Source organism: Bos indicus x Bos taurus, chromosome X, assembly GCF_003369695.1.
Source record: "Bos indicus x Bos taurus breed Angus x Brahman F1 hybrid chromosome X, Bos_hybrid_MaternalHap_v2.0, whole genome shotgun sequence".
NCBI lineage: Eukaryota > Metazoa > Chordata > Mammalia > Artiodactyla > Bovidae > Bos > Bos indicus x Bos taurus.
In genome coordinates this window covers 145,681,793-145,701,955 of record NC_040105.1, presented here as the reverse complement: position 1 = coordinate 145,701,955, position 20,163 = coordinate 145,681,793, and the positions used below count along the sequence as shown (strand labels likewise).

At 40.4% G+C, this 20,163-nt stretch overlaps 1 protein-coding gene across 7 annotated transcripts in view; it reads left to right on the top strand.

The window, feature by feature from the left end:
- Positions 1–20,163, top strand: part of SLC6A14 (solute carrier family 6 member 14) — a 436,539-nt gene that overhangs the window by 21,429 nt on the left and 394,947 nt on the right. For 3 of the 7 annotated variants that reach the window (XM_027535163.1, XM_027535165.1, XM_027535170.1), the window contains 2 exons: positions 641–729; positions 10,674–10,784. The gene's annotated coding sequence lies outside the window, so the exon portion shown is untranslated. Of the gene's footprint in view, positions 1–318; positions 476–640; positions 730–10,673; positions 10,854–20,163 lie in introns of those variants that run through there. The other 4 variants (XM_027535166.1, XM_027535168.1, XM_027535167.1 and 1 more) reach the window with 4 other exon arrangements.

The window sequence follows — 20,163 nt, the reverse complement described above, 5'->3', positions numbered from 1 at the left end:
CGGCCCACGCGGCACCCCCCTGCCCGTCTCCGCTTCCCCCAGGCCGGCCGGGTTGCAGCCAACACTGGCCCACCTTGCACGCAGGGTACAGGCTGCTCAGACGTTAGAGGATGGGGAGGGTCCCTCCGGCCAGAAGGGGTGCTGGTCCCGGCCCCGCGTCACCCCGCGTTGCCCCAGGGAAAGGACACAAAGGAGACTGAGTGGAGCAACGTGGCTGAGGCCACGCTCCAGCGGGAAAAAAACCGGTTCTCTCTGAGCTTCGCGCGATAGCTGGCGAGGTTCGACTGCGACCCTGCTCACCATTGCCGTAAAGCGTCGCCCGCGTCACCCCGCCATTACGACCCCATTCCCCACTCGCCGCCCCGGCCCACCGTCGTGGGCGTCTCCTCGGAGACGCAAGGGAGGTAGAGTGCTGAGGTGGGAGGGGTTGATCCTCGCCCCGCGTCGTGGGCGTCTCCTTGGAGACGCACTGGAGGTGGGGGCGCCGACGAAGGAGGGGTTGAGAATCAGGTTCCTCGCTGTTGGCCCCGCCCAGGGGAGGGCTGAGACAGCCTCAGTTGGTCCCAGGAGTGAGACTGCGAGAGGTGAGATTGGAAAGGTGACAGGAAACCTCACGCGAGCCCACTTGTCTCCCTTGTAGGGTTCATGCCGCCAGCGACGAAAGTGAAGGAATGGAAAAAAGGAAATTTTACCATTCGACAGTCGCAAAACTAGAGGAAAAAAGTTTAAGTAAGTACAATATCAAACGATGTTACAAGTTTGTATACGTCATATGCTTGAGGTTATTATTACTTGAATTATCCCTCCTCAAGTGAGAGGCAGAGCCCCAAGAGGAGACGCTCCTTGTGCCCGGTCACTTCCTGCTCTTTGTCAAGGGCCTGTTAGGGAGCCTCTACCTCTTAAGCACCTTTTCCTGGGGTTATCTCAGGTGGTGTCCACACCGGCTAGATGCGGGGGATGTTATGTGTCTGAGAGTCGCAGCGACAAACAGGTTATTCCTGCCTGACGGGTGCCTTGACTAATTTTTCCTGTGGAGGAAAGTTACATTCTCCTCTAGCGAAATAACTTTCAATTAAAGGAGAACATGGGCTTCCCCGGTGGCTCAGCGGTATAGAATTCGCCTGCAGTGCAGGAGACGGGGGTTCGATCCCTGAGTTGGGAAGATCCCCTGGAGAAGGAAATGGCAACCCACTCCAGCCTCCAGCCTCCTTGTCTGAAGAATCCCATGGACAGAGGAGCCTGACGGGCTACAGTCCATGGGGTTGCACAGAGTCCCACACGACTGAAGTGACTTAAGCAAGGCAGAGGAAACACAAGTAGCCCAGATGAAAAAAGGAAGGTAACAGATAATGCCTCCACTCAGAGATGACAGATATTAAATCGGGGCTTGTGTCCACCTGAGTCGGACACAACTGAGCGACTGAACTGAACTGAACTGAACTGTGTCCACCTGGTACCTTGTTCCTTAGAGAGGGCTTAGTGGAGCTTAGAAAGCGGGAGATTGATACAAATAAAGATTGTCTTTAGAAACAATGGTATCTTGGAGCTTGAGTAACCTGCAGCATTTTGGTGGCTAAAAGGATCAAGACTGTGAAGGTGGTCTTATTAGCTGGTTATTTCCATCGACAAATGTAATTCAAGCTTGATTATTCTTTAAGGAAAAACATCTTCACAAATACAGAAGTTTTTCAAGGGAGAACTGAACTTATCCCTACCCAGATCTATTCCCCAGTGTAACCACCCTTCAAAGAAACAATTGAAGTAAACCCATGAGCTCTGCACCGACTGCCGGGCAGCACAACTGACCTGCTGCCTACCCCTAATGCCTCAGGATTTCCTGCCCCCATTCTGCTCCCCACACAGGACCTGCACAGGCTCAGGGCCCCCAAGACCACTTGCTCTCTGACTAGTACCAATCTTAACTCAGGATCTGACTCTTGGCCCCTTTATGCCCCCATTCCCTGTTTTTGGGCAGAGGTGGTGGGAATTTCCAGGGCAGAAAGGAGGACAATGAGGACCCTGAGGTGCTTAGTTCTGTCCAGTCAGCTGCCTCCTTGCGTTTCAGGTCAACAAAGGAAATTTCACAAAATCCAGCCACTTTCAACTCCTAAGGAGTGAAGGGAGGGGTTCATGCCCTGCTTCAATTTACGTACCTTGTTGAGGGTGGAAAGGGAAGGGAGTGTCCACGTCCTCTCCAGGTGGAATTACCTGACCAGCCTCTGGGCTCTGGATCTTAGCTGCCCCTCTGGATTCCTCCATGAGTTTCTTTTCCTTCACTCTAGGTAGAAGTGGCTGTTTCTCCACATGGAGATCCAAGTCAAATTCTTTTTTTCTGTGTCCCTTCCCTGCATGAACAGATTAAATAACTACTCACTGTGCCTGGAAATTGAGGTCCAAATAGGCTACGTGGCTTTGCCACCTGGTTCACACATGGAGGGGGAGGCTCTCATGGTGCAGATCCACTGCTCTCTCCATGCAAATGGCCACTGAGCACAAGAGAAGATGTTCAACATCAATAATCATTGGAGAAATCAACATGAAAATCCCAAGAGATACAACTTCACATCTACCAGGGCAGCTCTAATTATTTTTTTCAGGCTTCTTTCATGTTATTATTTTTTTTAGAAAATTAATTTATTTATTTTAATTAGAGGCTAATAACTTTAAAATACTGTAGTGGTTTTTATGAAACATCGACATGAATCAGGCATGGGTGCACATGTGTTCCCCATCTAGAACCCTCCTCCCACCTCCCTCCCCATCTCATCCCCCAGGGTCACCCCAGTGCACGAGCCCTGAGCACCTTGTCTCATGCCTCGAACTTGGAACAGTGATCCCCTTCACATATGATAATATAAACATTTCAACACTACACTCTCAAATCATCTCATCCTCACCTTCTCCCACAAAGTCCAAAAGACTGTTCTGTACATCTGTGTCCCTTTTGCTGTCTCGCATATAGGGCCATCTTTACCATCTTTCTAAATTCCATATATATGCATTAGTATACTGTATTGGTGTTTTTCTTTCTGACTTACTTCACTCTGTATAATAGGTTCCAGTTTCATCCACCTCATTAGAACTGATTCAAATGCATTCTTTTTGATGGTTGAGTAATATTCCATTGTGTATATGTATCACAATTTCCTTATCCATTCATCTGCTGATGCACATCTAGGTTGCTTCCATGTCCTGGCTATTGTAAACAGTGCTGTGATGAACATTCGGACACACATGTCTCTTTCAATTTTGGTTTCCTTGGTGTGGATGCCCAGCAGTGGCATTGCTGGGTCGTATGGCAGTTCTATTTCCAGTTTTTTAAGGAATCTCCACCCTGTTCTCCATAGTGGCTGTACTAGTTTGCATTCCCACCAACAGTGTAAGAGGGTTCCTTTTCTCCACACCCTCTCTGGCGTTTATTGTTTGTAGACTTTTTGATAGCAGCCATTCTGACTGGCTTGAGACGGTACCTCATTCTGGTTTTGATTTGCACTTCTCTGATAATGAGTGATGTTGAACATCCTTTCATGTGTTTGTTAGCCATCTGTATGTCTTCTTTGGAGAAATGTCTGTTTAGTTCTTTGGCCCATTTTTTGATTGGGTCGTTTATTTTTCTGGAATTGAGCTGCAGGAGCTGTTTGTATATTTTTGAGATTAATTCTTTGTCAGTTGCTTCATTTGCTATTATTTTCTCCCATTCTGAAGGCTGTCTTTTCACTTTGCTTATAGTTTCCTTCGTTGTGCAAAAGCTTTTAAGTTTAATTAGGTCCCATTTGTTTATTTTTGCTTTTATTTCCATTACTCTGGGAGGTGGATCATAGAGGATCCTGCTGTGATTTATGTCAGAGGGTGATTTGCTTGTGTTTTCCTCCAAGAGTTTTATGGTTTCTGGTCTTACGTTTAGATCTTTAATCCATTTTGAGTTTATTTTTGTGTATGGTGCTAGAAACTGTTCTAGTTTCATTCTTTTACAAGTGGTTGAAAGGTCAGTTTTCATTCCAATCCCAGAGAAAGGCAATGCCAAAGAATGCTCAAACTACCGCACAATTGCACTCATCTCACACGCTAGTAAAGTAATGCTCAAAATTCTCCAAGCCAGGCTTCAGCAATATGTGAACCATGAACTTCCAGATGTTCAAGCTGGTTTTAGAAAAGGCAGAGGAACCAGAAACCAAATTGCCAATATCCGCTGGATCATCAAAACAGCAAAACAGTTCCAGAAAAACATCTATTTCTGCTTTATTGACTATGCCAAAGCCTTTGACTGTGTGGATCACAATAAACTGTGGAAAATTCTGAAAGAGATGGGAATCCCAGACCACCTGACCTGCCTCTTGAGAAATTTGTATGCAGGTCAGGAAGCAACAGTTAGAACTGGACATGGAACAACAGACTGGTTCCAAATAGGAAAAGGAGTACGTTAAGGCTGTATATTGTCACCCTGCTTATTTACTTATATGCAGAGTACATCATGAGAAACACTGGGATGGAAGAAGCACAAGTGGGAATCAGGATTGTGGGGAGAAATATCAATAACCTCAGATATGCAGATGACACCAATCTTATGGCAGAAAGTGAAGAGGAACTAAAAAGCCTCTTGATGAAGGTGAAAGAGGAGAGTGAAAAAGTTGGCTTGAAACTCAACATTCAGAAAACAAAGATCATGGCATCTGGTCCCATCACTTCATGGGAAATAGATGGGAAAACCATGGAAACAGTGTCAGACTTTATTTTTTTGGGCTCCAAAATCACTGCAGATGGTGATTGCAGCCATGAAATTAAAGACGCTTACTCCTTGGAAGAAAAGTTATGACCAACCTAGATAGCATACTGAAAAGCAGAGATATTACTTTGCCAACAAAGGTCCGTCTAGTCAAGGCTATGGTTTTTCCAGTGGTCATGTATGGATGTGAGAGTTGGACTGTGATGAAAGCTGAGCACCGACTAGTTGATGCTTTTGAACTGTGGTGTTAGAGAAGACTCTTGAGAGTCCCTTGGACTGCAAGGAGATCCAACCAGTCCATTCTGAAGGAGACCAGTGCTGGGATTTCTTTGGAAGGAATGATGCTAAAGCTGAAACTCCAGTACTTTGGCCACCTCATGCGAAGAGTTGACTCATTGGAAAAGACTCTGATGCTGGGAGGGATTGGGGGCAGGTGGAGAAGGGGACGACAGAGGATGAGATGGCTGGATGGCATCACTGACTCGATGGACGTGAGTCTGAGTGAACTCTGGGAGTTGGTGATGGACAGGGAGGCCTGGCGTGCTGTGATTCATGGGGTCGCAAAGAGTCGGACACGACTGAGCAACTGAACTGAATTGAACTGACCAGTTTTCCCAGCACCACTTGTTAAAGAGATTGTCTTTTCTCCATTGTATACTCTTGCCTCCTTTGTCAAAGATAGTGTCCATCGGTGCATGTATTTATCTCTGGGCTTTCTATTTTGTTCCATTGATCTATATTTCTGTCTTTGTGTCATACCATACTGTCTTGATAACTGTAGCTTTGTCGTATATTCTGAAGCCAGGCAGGTTGATTCCGCCAGTTCCATTCTTCTTTCTCAAGATTGCTTTGGCTTTTCGAGGTTTTTTGTATTTCCATACAAATTGTGAAATTATTTGTTCTAGTTCTCTGAAAAATACCATTGGTAGCTTGATAGGGATTGCACTGAATCTATAGATTGCTTTGGGTAGGATACTCATTTTCATTATATTGATTTTTCTGATCCATGAACATGGTATATTTCCCCATCTTTGTGTCATGTTTGATTTCTTTCATCAGTGTTTTGTATATGTAGTTCTTTTGTTTCTTTAGGTAGATTTATTGCTAAATATTTTATTCTTTTCATTGCAATGGTGAATGTAATTGTTTCCTTAATTTCTCTTTCTGTTTTCTCATTGTTAGTGTATAGGAATGCAAGGGATTTCTGTGTGTTAATTTTATATCCAGGGCAGCTCTAATTTTAAAGATGAAAATTAGTGAAATAAGGATATGCAGAAATTGAAACCCTCATATGCCACCATATGAGAATGTAAAATGGTGGGTACACTATAGAAAGTAGTTTGGTACTTCCACCAAAATTTCAACCTAGAGTGACCACATCAACAGCAATTTCATTCCTAGATATATATCCCTGAGAATTTAAAACAAACGTTCAAACAGAAACTTGTACGTGAATGTTTATGGCTGCATTATTCACAAAGCCAAAATGGAAACAACCCACATGTCCACTGACTGTTGAATTTTATGCAAAATGTGCTATATACTCCTACCATGGATTTTTATTTAGCTATAATATGAAATGAAGTAGTGATACATAGTGAAATATGAATGATAGATGAAAAAAGCTAGACAGCAAAGAACACATTTTGTAAGATCTCATTCACTTAAAATATCCAGAACAGACACATCTACAGAAATTAAAAAATCAATTTGTGGTTTTCAGGGGCTTGTGAGAGGGACTGTTGGGAAGAAAACATTTTCTCTACCATCTTAGACTCAACTGGCTTAGGGCCTGAAAATTAATTAACAGTAAATTAATAGGAGGAACATTTATTAACTATGTAGGAACTTTCAAGTGAAGAGGCTCCCTAATAGGCTAGAGATAGGGGTTTATATACCAACTTTTCAAGGGGTTTGGTGGATTAGAACTTTAAAGGATGGAAGCATCTGATGAGGCTTATTTATGCAATCTTGAAATGTTCCCTGGTGGCTCAGTCAGTAAAGACTCCACCTTCAATGCAAGAAACCTGAGTCTGATCCCTGCGTCAGGAAGATCCCTTGGAGAAGGAGATGGCAACACACTCCAGATTCTTGCCTGGAGAATCCCATGGATAGAGGAGCCTGGCAGGCTACAATCCATGGGGTCACAAAGAGTCAGACAGGACTTAGCAATTAAACCACTAAACCAATATCCAAGTTCAGGCCTCCCTGATTAGAGACACACATCCCCACCCCCTACTCCCACCTCCTGGCAATGTGGGTGGGGTTGTAGCAGCTGTCTCCTACAAAGTTCAGCTTTAGTCAGATAAGGCAAGTTCAGAAATGACTTATTTCTGCCTCTCTCAAGGGCTTCCTGATAGCTCAGTTTGTAAAGAATCTGAATGTAATGCAGGAGACCCCGGTTCAATTTCTGGGTTGGGAAGATCTGCTGGAGAAGGGATAGTCTACCCATTCCAGTATTCTTGGGCTTCCCTTTTGGCTCAGCTGGTAAAGAATCTGCCTGCAATGTGGGAGGTCTGGTTAAATCCCTGGGTTGGAGAAGGGAAAGGCTACGCATTCCATTCTGGCCTAGAGGATTCCATGGACTATATAGTCCATGGGGTCAGAAAGAGTCAGACACAACTGAGCAACTTTCACTTCACTGCCTCTCTTGTAGCTCAGATGTTTTCAATTTGAACTTAATCTTTGTACCATTTGGTGGGTTATCAGTCCCATCAGGAGAATAGGCAGTCATTGATAATAAGTATAGACTTATTATATAAGTCTATATATGGCAACCCACTCCAGTATTCTTGCCTGGAAAATCCCATGGACGGAGGAGCCTGGTAGGCTACAGTCCATGGGGTCACAAAGAGTCGGACACGACTGAGTGACTTCACTTTCACTTTCACCCTGGCCAGGATCTTCCCTGTAGCTCAGATGGTAAAGAATCTGCCTGCAATGCAGGAGACCTGGGTTCGATTTCTGGGTTGGGAATATCCTCTGGAGAAGCGACTGCCAATCCACTCCAGTATTCTTGCCTGGAGAATCCCACGGATAGAGGAGCCTGATGGGCTACAGTTCCTGGGGTTGCAAAGAGTCGGACACGACTAAGTGACTAACCCACCCACCCATAGACTTTAAAATGTCCTAAAATTTATTGTGGTCATGGATCCACAATTTTCTGAAAATACTAAAAATCAGTAACCAGTACATTTTAATATTGTGAATTATATGGTATGTGAAAGTGAAAGTGAAGTCACTTAGTCGTGTCTGACTCCTAGCGACCCCATGGACTGTAGCCTACCAGGCTCTTCCATCCATGGGATTTTCCAGGCAAGAATACTGGAATGGGTTGCCATTTCCTTCTCCAGGGGATCTTCCCGACCCAGGGATTGAACCCAGGCCTCCTGCATTGTAGGCAGACGCTTTACCATCTGAGCCACCAGGGAAGTCCATATGGTATGTGACGAGCATATCAAAAATTTAAATAGTAAATCAATGTGTACATTTAATAAAATTTCAGTAAAAGATCGATGGGAAATTTTATAATGTGGGTGAATTAAGGTTAGAATACTACAACCCACTGGTCAACTTTTACATCAAAGTGTGGGATACAACGTGGCTGTTCAGATATGATACAATAGGGGTACGAAGCATCACATCTAAAATGTTCCTGCTAAAATAACTGAGCCTGAATTTAACCAAGTTCATAGATCTCACTACAGGATGTTCTGTTTCTAATGGAACCTGTTCAGGACAGGATGCATATAAATACAGAATGTGAGTAATTCTACGGGACAAATAATTCAGTCTTTTCATCAAAAGGATAGCAAAAAAAGAGGAGCAGGGGCTGTTATTGGTGAAAAAAAAGACTAAGTCCTATTTCAGTTAGTGCTATGTAAGTTATCTGTTCAGATCCTAAGAACAAATCAAATTTAAGAGAGATATTTAGGTCAAATAGCTATATTGGACATGGATAGTTGCATTAGGGAATAATTGTAATTTTTCTTAGATGTAGTAATAGTATTTTGGTTATATATTTTAAAGTCCTATTTGTTGTAATTTATGTTACAGTAGAGTATGTGGAGGAAGGGCTTCCCTCGTAGTTGGTAAAGAATATGCCTGCAATGCAGGAGACCCTGGTTCAATTCCTGGGTTGGGAACATTACCTGGAAAAGGAAATGGCAACCCACTCCAGTATTCTTGTCTAGAGAATCCCATGGAGAGAGGAGACTGGCAGGCTACAGTCCGTGGGGTCATAAGAGTCAGACACAACTTAGTGACTAAGCCACCACCACCACATGTGGAGGAAATAACTTCTTTAGGTTTAGACATGGTATCATAAAATACCTGGAATATGCTTTGGAATATGCTGGGAAAAAAAAAAAAAACTTGACAAAATGTTGATTGTTAAAACTGCTTGACTGACATATAGAATTCATATATTCTTTGTTTGAAATGATTCATGATAAAGAGCTAAAACTATCCAAAAGCAACTATGCAAACAAAACTGATAAGTCATTGTGTTTTGAGTATGCTATTGAGTAATATGGGTGAAAATACCAACCTGAAGGAGTTGATTCTGGTTTCATTATCAAGATGTAGTTGGCTGTATCTCCAGTTAGGACTGGAAACAGGTGATTTTTAAATAGTGTAGAATTATTCAACTGCTTAATTATAGTGTAGAGTATCTATTTCTAATGATCCCTGTGTGAGAATGTAAATATGGAGAAGTTCTGGAGGATACATACTGTACATTTAACAGGGTCAGCTCTGAGAATACCATGAACTTTTAGGGCTGGTGGCCAAAGGTAACCTTCATCATATGCTGAGCACCTACTATGGGCCAGCTACTCTTCCTCATGCTGGAAATACAGACACAAAAGAGACATAAATCCCTCTTTGCATGGGGCTCACATTCTAGTGGGGGATACTGAAAAGTAAGTTCAATGAGATACAGGTGTATTCTGATAGATAATGACATCTGCTGTCACCACAGAAAAGCAGAGAAGGGGAATTGGGCATGAGGAGGGGGAGGGACCTGCACTTGCAGGTAGGTTGTCTGGCCAGGGCCTCCCTGAGAAGGGGACATAAAGTCCTGAGGAAGTGACCAGGTGGTGTGGGGATGTCCCTGTGGAAATCTGGGGCATCATCCTGTGAGGATCATATCCTGTGTGCCGCTTATGAAGTTATGCTGTTAGATCATTTAGATAGTTATGAATACAAATAGTCATTTACCCTCCAGTTTTGAAGCAAGAGGAGGTTATGTATTCTGTCAGTTTGTTATTGGTCAGGGTTAGGGCCTGAATTACCTTGATGATTCACATAATTAGGGTATGGTTGAAGACCTTTGCCACTTTAAATGAATCCAGGTTCTAGCCATGCACACAAAGTGTATACTCCTGTAATATGGATCCTTTTGAAACAGGTATAGAGATTGGTCTCTACAGAGCATCTTACTTAAGTGACTTCTTCCAGTTTTGTAACTTGTTTCTAGCTAAGTGACTGAGAGTGCTGCACAAACCCCAGTCATTTGTCCCTTGTGCGAGGACACTCATCTCTCATGGGAATCAATAAGTTATAAGCAGGAGAATGTTTGTGTATCTGTGGATGCAGGACTAACAGGTTATTCATTTCAGGAACCTCAGGGCCAATAGTTTAGGTAAGCAGAAAGGTTCATCAGTATGACGACAAACCTCAATCCCAGAAAAGTAGTCTATGGAGTGACTAAATGGTCACAGTGGGTTATATCACAATGGGTTTGTAGTGTAAAGTCCAGACCATCTGTACATTTAGGCTTATTTCTCCTAAGGGTAAGTAGTTTCTGGTTGGATTTTTTTTTTTAACGGAACTAGAATACTGGTATGTTTTTGTTTTGTTTCTTATGTTTTTCTTGCTGAATTCCTACTCAGGGAAATGAATTTGTATCTGTTGCAAAGGTATTCAACAGTATTTTCTTTCTTTTCAGGTGCAGTTAAGAAAATCAAAGGGCTTGATCAACAGCTTATACATTGCCTTGGTTTGGACCCAGAGTGCAAGCACAGACGAAGAGCGGACACTGACTTCACACTTCTGATAGGTATGGAATACAGGCCTCAGTTGTGCTTTGATCCTGTTTCCCCCTTCTGTACAGTAGGCTCCTCTCAAGGTAAGTCTCTAACCAAATTTCCTCTGTTAGTGTCTGGTTAGTAGTGTGTTCATGTATGTGCTAAGTTACTTCAGTCGTGTCTGACTCTTTGTGACCCCATGGACTGTATAGCCCACCAGGCTCCCCTGTCCATGGGATTCTCCAGGCAAGAATACTGGAGTGGGTTGCCATTTCCTTCTCCAGGGGTATTCATGTATACTTAGTCGCTATAATTGTTCATTGTAATGATCAGAAGAGTTCTTTCTACCTGTATGGTTCAAATATCAGCCTATTTGTAAGTTCCAACACCCTTGAACTCAGTTTAAACTCAAAGCCCAGAAAAGGCCATTATTTTACTGTAGCCAATTTCACACATCTGATAGGTATGGAAGCGAACTCCCAGGTGTACCTTTTGTTTTATTCCCATGCTTTTTCCAAAGATGACTTTCTGAAGTGTTTTAATCCAATTTATACTGGTTCCATGGTGGTGCATTCTTAATGCTTAGACTGAAAAAGGCAGGGTTATTTCAGTAACCTGAGACCTTTTAAAGCTATCAAAATAACCTGATAGTTTCACAAATCCTAGAGCTAGTAAGAAATTTGAGGTTAAACTGTTTGTTCCCTGGGTTGCTGAAGAAAGAACCTGTCATTCTATGTTGGAATCTCTGAAGGATGATGTGAAATTTCCCATGTAAAATGTACTTTTCTGTAGTGCCTCCTAGTTAAGAAGCATTGTTTATACATTATTGAAATCTCTATTAGGATGGATACAGCAAAAATTCATTTGTTGTTTCCTTATAGGAAGAAACAGGGCTTCCCTGGTGGCTCAGACAGTAAAACGTCTGCCTGCAGTGTGGGAGACCCGGGTTCGATCCCTGGGTTGGGAAGATCCCCTGGAGAAGGAAATGGCAATCCACTCCAGTACTTTTGCCTGGAAAATTCCATGGCCGGAGGAGCCTGATAGGCTACAGTCAATGGGGTTGCAAAGAGTCAAACACGACTGAGCAACTTCACTTTTCCTTTTCCTATAGGAAGAAACTAGAATTGTCAAATGCCTGTTCTGTATTATTCTTCTGATTTATAGCTTAGGGCATGCTCAGTATTATTGAAAGAGGAATAGGTTATTATTTGTGATGTACTGTTTGTGATTCTAATAGTAATACACACACAGGTGATTTAGAAAGTTATACTAGTTTAATGGGGGACTCATAAGGGACTGTTTTCCAGTAGTTGTACTGGCCTATCACCTCTTATGGACCGTATCATTGGCACACTCTCCTGTTGATATGGGTGAGGGTGAGCATTCAGAAGACTTTGACTTCATATGCTGTATCCTAGCTTTATATGACATCTATGTTCTGTGAATCAGCAGTTGGGGCAGGGAGAGATGAGGGGAGGAGAGAGAAGGTGGTCAGCTTCATAAACCCCTTATGACCTTATCAACCTGTGACCTCAGTTTTGAACAAATCCTTTTACTTCTCCAGGTTTTGATATCTTCACCTAATTTACGAGTAAGTAAATGAAAAATTCCTGCGTTTTGTTGTCAAATTCCTTTTTGAGAAGCTGATGAATAGTATGGAAATTAATTTTTAAAAATGTGTATCCGTACATATGTATACAATTAGCAGCTACTTTAGGAAGTTTAAGGACCTATGGCCCTGTCTTAAGAGCACCTGGACTTAGGGAGGTCACTGTCTTTTCCAGTTTCACACATCTGTCATTTTAGTGCCTTCCATAATTCAAGTCATATCCGACCCATGCCTGGAACTCTCCAATAATTTCTCACTGAAATGAGAATGAAAACATTTACCAAGCATGGTCAGCAATGAACAAGATTTGGCTACTCTTTGCCCTGATTACTCAACCTCTTTCCTTCTTGGTTACTTTGCCCTGGACACACAGATTTGTTCCTTTTGGGCTTTATTAGTAGGAGTATAATTGACAGAAGATAAAGTGTCCTGTTTGAATTGTACAATTTGATAACTATTGACATGTTTCACCTGAGATGTGACTGCCACCCTAAGAATAATAAACACATCCAAACACCCCTAAAACTTTTTGCTTCCCTTGGTATAAATGTAAAGAGAACTAAATTTTCCTACAGAGAGGTTCTCTAGTTCTTTGTTTCATGCTGAACTAGGGATACTTTATTATTATGAAAATTACATATGTTGGGAAAAAACTTGACCCTGGTTTATTTGAATATGTCTAAGAAATTTCTTTCTTATGTTTTTGATACTTTACGCCCCAGATCAAATATTACTCAAGTAAAATCTTCTGTAGGATTCTCATATTAATGAGTGTTATGATATATTCTCCTATCAATGCTTTCATTTTAGGTATTTTGAATGTTAATCCTAGTAAATTTGGAGTCCCTGGCATATTTCTACCCATAACAAATCTTAAAAGAAATTTTATAGAATTTTGTATTCATAAAAGTTGAAAAATACTTAATCATTTAAAAATGGTAAAAATGTGCTTAAAATATATTTATGGATGCTTGCTTATGGTCCTCAACAAGCCTAAAGTTGAGTTCAACAAGTTGGCTAAGGAAAGAGTATGTGGTGGCTTATGATTTGTGTGTGGAATAGGCCAATTTCTCTTTAATGGCAATAAACATAACATGATCATCTACAAAACAGTCAATTTTATGTTATGTATTGTAGGAAAACAAAAAAGTTTTTTTTTCAACCTTCTTAAGGTCCCTGGCTAGGTCTGAAAATGAAACTGATAAAGACAGATGGACAGGAGAAAAGCATACAGATTTATTTGGCAGAAGGTTTATGTGAGATGGGAGTCTTCATAAGAAAATGAAGACCTGAGGATATGGTTAGATTTGTGTAGTTTATGCTAGGTGTGAGAAAGAATGGAAAATCATGGAGGAATATGATAGATTAAGGAAAATGAGGTAACTCTAGTAAATGGGGGTTGTTTCATCAAGAACAAGGGTTCTTTGTTTGGATTCTTCTTGGTGTCCCTTCTAATTGGGATAAAGATGCTCCTTTCCTTCAGGTTTGGGCTTCCCTGGTGGCTCAGATGGTAAAGAATCCACCTGCAATTCAGGAGACCCAGATTCGATCCCTGGTTTGGGAAGATCCTCTGGAGAAGGGATTGGCTACCCACTCCAGTATTCTTGCCTGGAGAATTCCTCCTGGACAGAGAGGTCTACAGTCCATGGGTCACAGAGAGTCAGACACAACTGAGTGACTAACACTTCCTCTAAATATAAGAAGGGTACTTGTCACATAAAGGTTTTATTTCCTGTTTCAGGGGAGAAAAGCATGTCAGAGAGGTGGTCAAAGAGGCCATTTTGTTTCAACCTTTTCTCAAACCTCTTCAACTTAAAATATTCAATATTGTCAGTGTATCGTATTTTAGGATATCATGTCCTAAACTCCCATCAATATACTTTACCACAGTAAAACAAATGATACCCTGCATAGAATAATTATAGGATGGTGGCAGCCACCTAAGGGGTAGGATTTAATGTTATAATTTCTAATCACTTTTGTTTAATTTTAATGAATTCTTGTGTGGACTAGTCAAAATTTGAAGGAAATAAACATTTTAAAAAATGATAAGAATTATTAAATGTTAGATTAAAATAGTCTAAATTTTATCACACCTCTTCTCCTTTCTCTTTTGCAAGACCTTTTAAATATTGTTTCAGTTATGCAGTATTTTATACTTCTGGAAGCAAAACATAACCTCTGAAATTTCTTTTCCCTGTAAATTAAACTTACTGTAATGTATATACCTTCCTCTTCACCTTCAATACTTATAAAAGACAAACACTAGCCATATTAAAGTAATAATGAAATGAAATAAAAGTAGGTTGTCGAAAGGATATGATTAGAAGCAATCAACCTCAATACATCCCTATTGCATTCCTTCAGCTTTCACTTGCTTACAGTGGGTAGATCCTTGGAGATCCACGAGATGGCTGTCTAGTTCTATGTTCTGTGGTCTTCTTCTTGATAGCAATGAAAGCCAAGTCCCCCCACACCCTCTTCTTAGAGTGAGCTCATTCAGCTTCTTCGGATTTTCTACTGCATATTTCAAAATGATATTCCTAATTCATAAGGCTTGATGAAATTTGAGGTTGTCTTTTCTTTTAAATGTTAATGTCTTACACAAATGCTTTTGAGCATTTGCCAGCTTTGTAAATACCTAGACTGTCTTTTACTTGTTTCATGAAAGCATAGCTACAGTTATACTAGATCCTACTGAAAGTGTCATGCCTTTTCTTTCTACATACTATGAATCTTTAATATAGTATTTCTTTCCTGTTGGTGGAAGGGAAAGGTATTGAAGCAGAAGCCAAAAACTCTAGCTTTCATCTGTCTGACTAAAGTGCTTTAATCTTGCTGTTTCTTCAAATTTTACTCTTCATGGAGATTAAATTATCACTTTTCCTCTATCACTCAAGACATTACAGAGCCCCACAAAAATTACTTAAGGGTTTCTGAAGAAATGTCTTTGATTTTTCTGTCATGAGCATAAATTCTAACAACTTGAGCATCATATGTTTGCATGAAGCTGTCAGTTTTATTGGTGATAAAAAATGCAAGCTTTCAGATTAATAGACCTTTATGTATCTATTGTTCTTATTTTAAGTAGCACATTAATTTGACCAGTCACAAAGACTGGAGCAAATTGTGGCTGTGTCTGTCAAAGCTTTCTGTAAGGATATATTTTGGGGAAAGGAGCACTTAAAAATAATAACAAAATTATTACAGTGTTTGATGCTTTATTCTTTTCACCAATATTTAGAGTGAAACCATCTATGTTCTCCCAGAGACTATTTGTATCCCTTTATTTTTCTGAATCATTTAAAGAAGCAGTAAAAAGCAAAAGAAGTAGCAATAGTAATAGTTACAGAATGATAAGCAGTAAGATCTGATCTCAGCAATGTTACTAATTGACTTGGCTTTAAGTAAGTCACACTCCTTAGATCTTAGCTTCTTCATCATTAAATGTGGAGGACAAGATTAGTGGATTTCTAAGAAGACCTCTTCCCACTTACATATTTTAGGCTTGTGTGATTCTATGTGTGGTTAGTTTTAAATTGCAAGCAGAATGATTGTGTGCTTCTCTGCAAAGGTAGCAATGAAACGTTTACATTAGAAAATTGTGGACAGTGTGCTTGTGTAGGCACTATGCTCAAGAGGCCCAAGGGAGAAGCTAATTTCAGGAGGGGAGCTGGGAATGTGGATTCAGAGAAATCATGACATTAATAGTAGTAAAGTTGAACAGGGTGGCGCTTGTGGTAAAGAACCTGCCTGCCAGTGCAGGTAAACCTAAGAGACGCAGGTTTGATCCCTGGGTTGGAAAGATTCCCTGGAGGAGAGCACAGCAACCCACTCCAGTATTCTTGCCTGGGGAATCCCATGGGCAGAGGTGCCTGACTATGGTCCATAGGTTCACAGAGCGCTGGACTCAACCGAAGTGAAGTTGAACAAGCTGACATCTTCCCAGTGGACTAGGAAATCAGATCATTGATCATGAAAGCTCTGGGGAAGGTTTGAAATTTAATGAAACTAGAAAAGATTTGGATCATCCACTGTGGCACATTTTCCAAGAATTCAAGTATGAATGGATAAAACAATTATTAAGTATTTAGTATTTCAGGTTTGACCCTGTATTGCTCACCAACTCTCTCTTCAGACTTGAATCTGAATGCCTTTTATAATTTCTAAAGTTCAAATATACTCTAAGAATGAATATTTACTAACAGTTAAGGTAATTTTTGTTCTACATAAACTAAAGACAATTCTAGACAAGGTCTATCATTTTTAGAAACACAAGTAGAATTCTTATGATATGCATCCAGCCTTCTAAAGTGACTTGAGGTGACATAGCAACAAAAATGAAATAAGATGAATATGGTCCTTCTTTAGCTGAACTTAAGAAGTGGTCATGCTAAGTATGCAGGCTTGTTTAGACTTGTTTAGAGGCTTGAATGAGATAGGAGCTTTGGGAGGACATTGCAAAAGAATATTGACCATTTAGCTGATCTCTCTGGCTTAGCACTGTACCTCTCACATTCCATCTCATAACATTTTACACAAGTGTTTTAGTATGCCATCTCAAGGAGAATGCTGTTATGGCAAATATCATTCTACTGTCTGATTTTGTGGTGTATATCTTTTAGAATGCTAGAAAATTAAGAACAAAGTAGAAAGATTATAATTTGTATTAATGCATATCAATTTGAATGTTCTAGAAGTGTGATCTCTTTTTAAGGTGAAATATATTTAAGTAGTTGAACTGATGGCTTACCTTTAGCCTTCATTTTCTAATTTATTAAACTTAAATATGTGGTATACAACATTAAAAAAACAGCATAAATTATTGAGATCTAATTTTCAACAGCAAACAATAAAAATGTCCATGATACTTGAAGAAAAATATGGCCTATCCACTTAAAAAAAGATTTATAATTTTTCTTTTCCAGGGGTAAAAATGGTTTTGTCTGTCTTGAGTTAGGGTATGTTTCTTCATTACTACCACTACCACCACCAGCATTAGCCCCATCTTCACATAGGGGTTTTAAATTGTCATGAAAATAATCTTGAGTGAGGGGCTAGGAATTAAAGAAGAAAAGAATGTTCTATTTAGTTCATATGTAATATTGTTTAATACTTTCAGAAAATTATGTTATGAAGTGTGTGTTTATGGTGATGATTATTCCAGACAAATGAAGAACCTAACCTAAGCTGAAAACAAGATGCCAGGGCTTCCCTCATGATTCAGTGGTAGAGAATCCACCTGCCAATGCAGGAGACATGCATTCGATCCCTGATCTGGGAAGATCCCACATGCCACAGAGCAGCTAAGCCCATGCACCACAACTATTGAGCCTGTTCTCTAGGGCCTGGGAGCTGCAACTACTGAGTCCACGTGCTACAATTACTGAAGCCCATGTGCCCTAGAGCCTGTGCTCTGCAGCATAAGAAGCCACAACAATGAGAAACCTGTGCACTGCAATTAGAGAGTAGCCCCAGCTTGCTGCAACTAGAAAAAAGCCCACACTGCAGTGAAGATCCAGCAGAGCAAATAAATAAAATTATATTTATGAAACTACCAAGATGCCAAAAAAAGGAAGAATAGATTAAAAAAAAAACTTGGAACAGAATTCCAGCAAATTGAATCTAACTGAAAGATGCTTGCTCCTTGGAAGAAAAGTTATGACAAACCTAGACATCATACTAAAAAGCAGAGACATTACTTTGCCAACAAAGGTCCATTTAGTCAAAGCTATGGTTTTTCCAGTAGTCATGTATGGATGTGAGAGTTGTACTATAAAGAAAGCTGAGCACCGAAGAATTGATGCTTTTGAACTGTGGTGTTGGAGAAGACTCTTGAGAGTCCCTTGGACTGCAAGGAGATCCAACCAGTCAATCCTAAAGGAAATCAGTCCTGAATATTCATTGGAAGGACTGATGCTGAAGCTAAAAGTTCAATACTTTGCCCACTTGTTGCGAAGAACTGACTCATTGGAAAAGACCCTGATGCTGGGAAAGATTGAAGGCAGGAGGAGAAGGGGACAGCAGAGGATGAGATGGTTGGATGGCATCACTGACTTGATGGACATGAGTTTGAGGAAGCTCTGGGAGTTGGTGATGGACAGGAAAGCCTGGCATGCTGCAGTCCATGAGGTCACAAAGAGTTGGACACAACTGAGCAACTGAACTGAACTGAACTGAATGAAACTATATGTATATTGTATCATATCAAGATGTGGTACAAAATTATCTGTTAAATGGAAGGAATATGTGACCAGTAACAGACTTTCTGGTATATTAACATTTTAGTTTAAATAACTTTACAAATTTGATTTCCCCAAGACAGAGTATTTCCATGTGTGGAAAGACTTAAGCATTAGTTTTCTTTTTTTTTTTTTTTTAAGTTGCCTAAATATTTTGTTAAACTTTTTTATAGGAAATTTTCATTTTAATTTGAAAACTTAGGCACACTTTTGTGTTATTCTTAGTTCTTCAGAGAAACAGAATCAATAGGATGTATGTATATCTATATATATATGAATTGACTCACATGATTATCATGGCAGGGAAGTCCCAAGATCTGCAGGGTGAGATGGCAAGCTGGAGACTCAGGAAAGCCTTTGCCATAGTTCTAGTCTGAATTCAAAGGGATGAGAACAATGAAGCCAATGGTTTATAGTTGGAAGACCAACACTCTTGAGACCCAGGAAGAGCCAGTGTTTCAGTTCAAGTTCTAATGTGTGAAAAAAGATGATGTCCCAGTTCAAAGGCAGTTAGAGAGGAAGAATTTTCTTATTGGAGGATCAGTATTTTTATTGTAATCAGACCTTCAACTGATTGGATTAGGCCCACCCACATTAGGGAGAACAATCAGTTTTACTCAGTCTACCAATTCAAATGTTAATCTCATTCATCCAATAACACCCTCACAGAAACACCCAGAATAATGTTTGACCAAATATCTGGGTGCCCTGTTGCTTGGTCATGTAGACACATAAAATTAACCATTAGAACCACATTTCCTTTGATGAAGAAAATTTTCAATTATTTTTAATGATCCAAAAGGCTTTTGTAGTCTTCTGTAATCTTGACTACCATCATTTCAAGACCTATCAATGTTATATTCCCACTTGCATTCTCTTTGAGTAAAACTTTCATATATACCTAAAGTCTTTATTAAGTAGTCTACAGTTTACAATTAAGTATTCTCCTTAAGACAGCTTATGTTTGAAAAGAATAGTCAGAATGTGAAGACAGTATCTTAAAATAGTGGATCCTCAATAGGCATTTGTTGCTTGAACTGGTCTGTTTCTACCATTCTACTGAAAGGTTATGTGAAAACTCAACAATGAACTCCAAATGACCCTATCTGGTGGCCCTTTCTTAGCCTAACTCTGCTTTACTATATCTGGAATATTTGTTAATTTTTTGGTAAAGTTTTGCTTCTCTGGTAGCTCAATCAGTAGAGTCTGACTGCAATGTGGAAGACCCAGGTTCAATCCCTGGGTTGGGAAGACACCCCCTGGAGAAGGAAATAGCAACCCACTTCCGTATTCCTGCCTGGAGAATTCCGTGGACAGAGGAGCCTGGTGGGCTACATTCCATGGGGTCACAGAGAGTCAGACATGACTGAGTAATTAACACTTCAACACACAGAAGTCCTAGTCACAGCTATTAGACAAGGAAAAGAAGTAAAAGGAATCCAAATTGGAAAGAACAAGAGGCGTGTGGCATGACACTTTACATATCATGTACTACATAGAATACGTCAATAAATTAAGTAATGTTGCAGGATAAAAAATCAATATACAGAAATTTGTTGC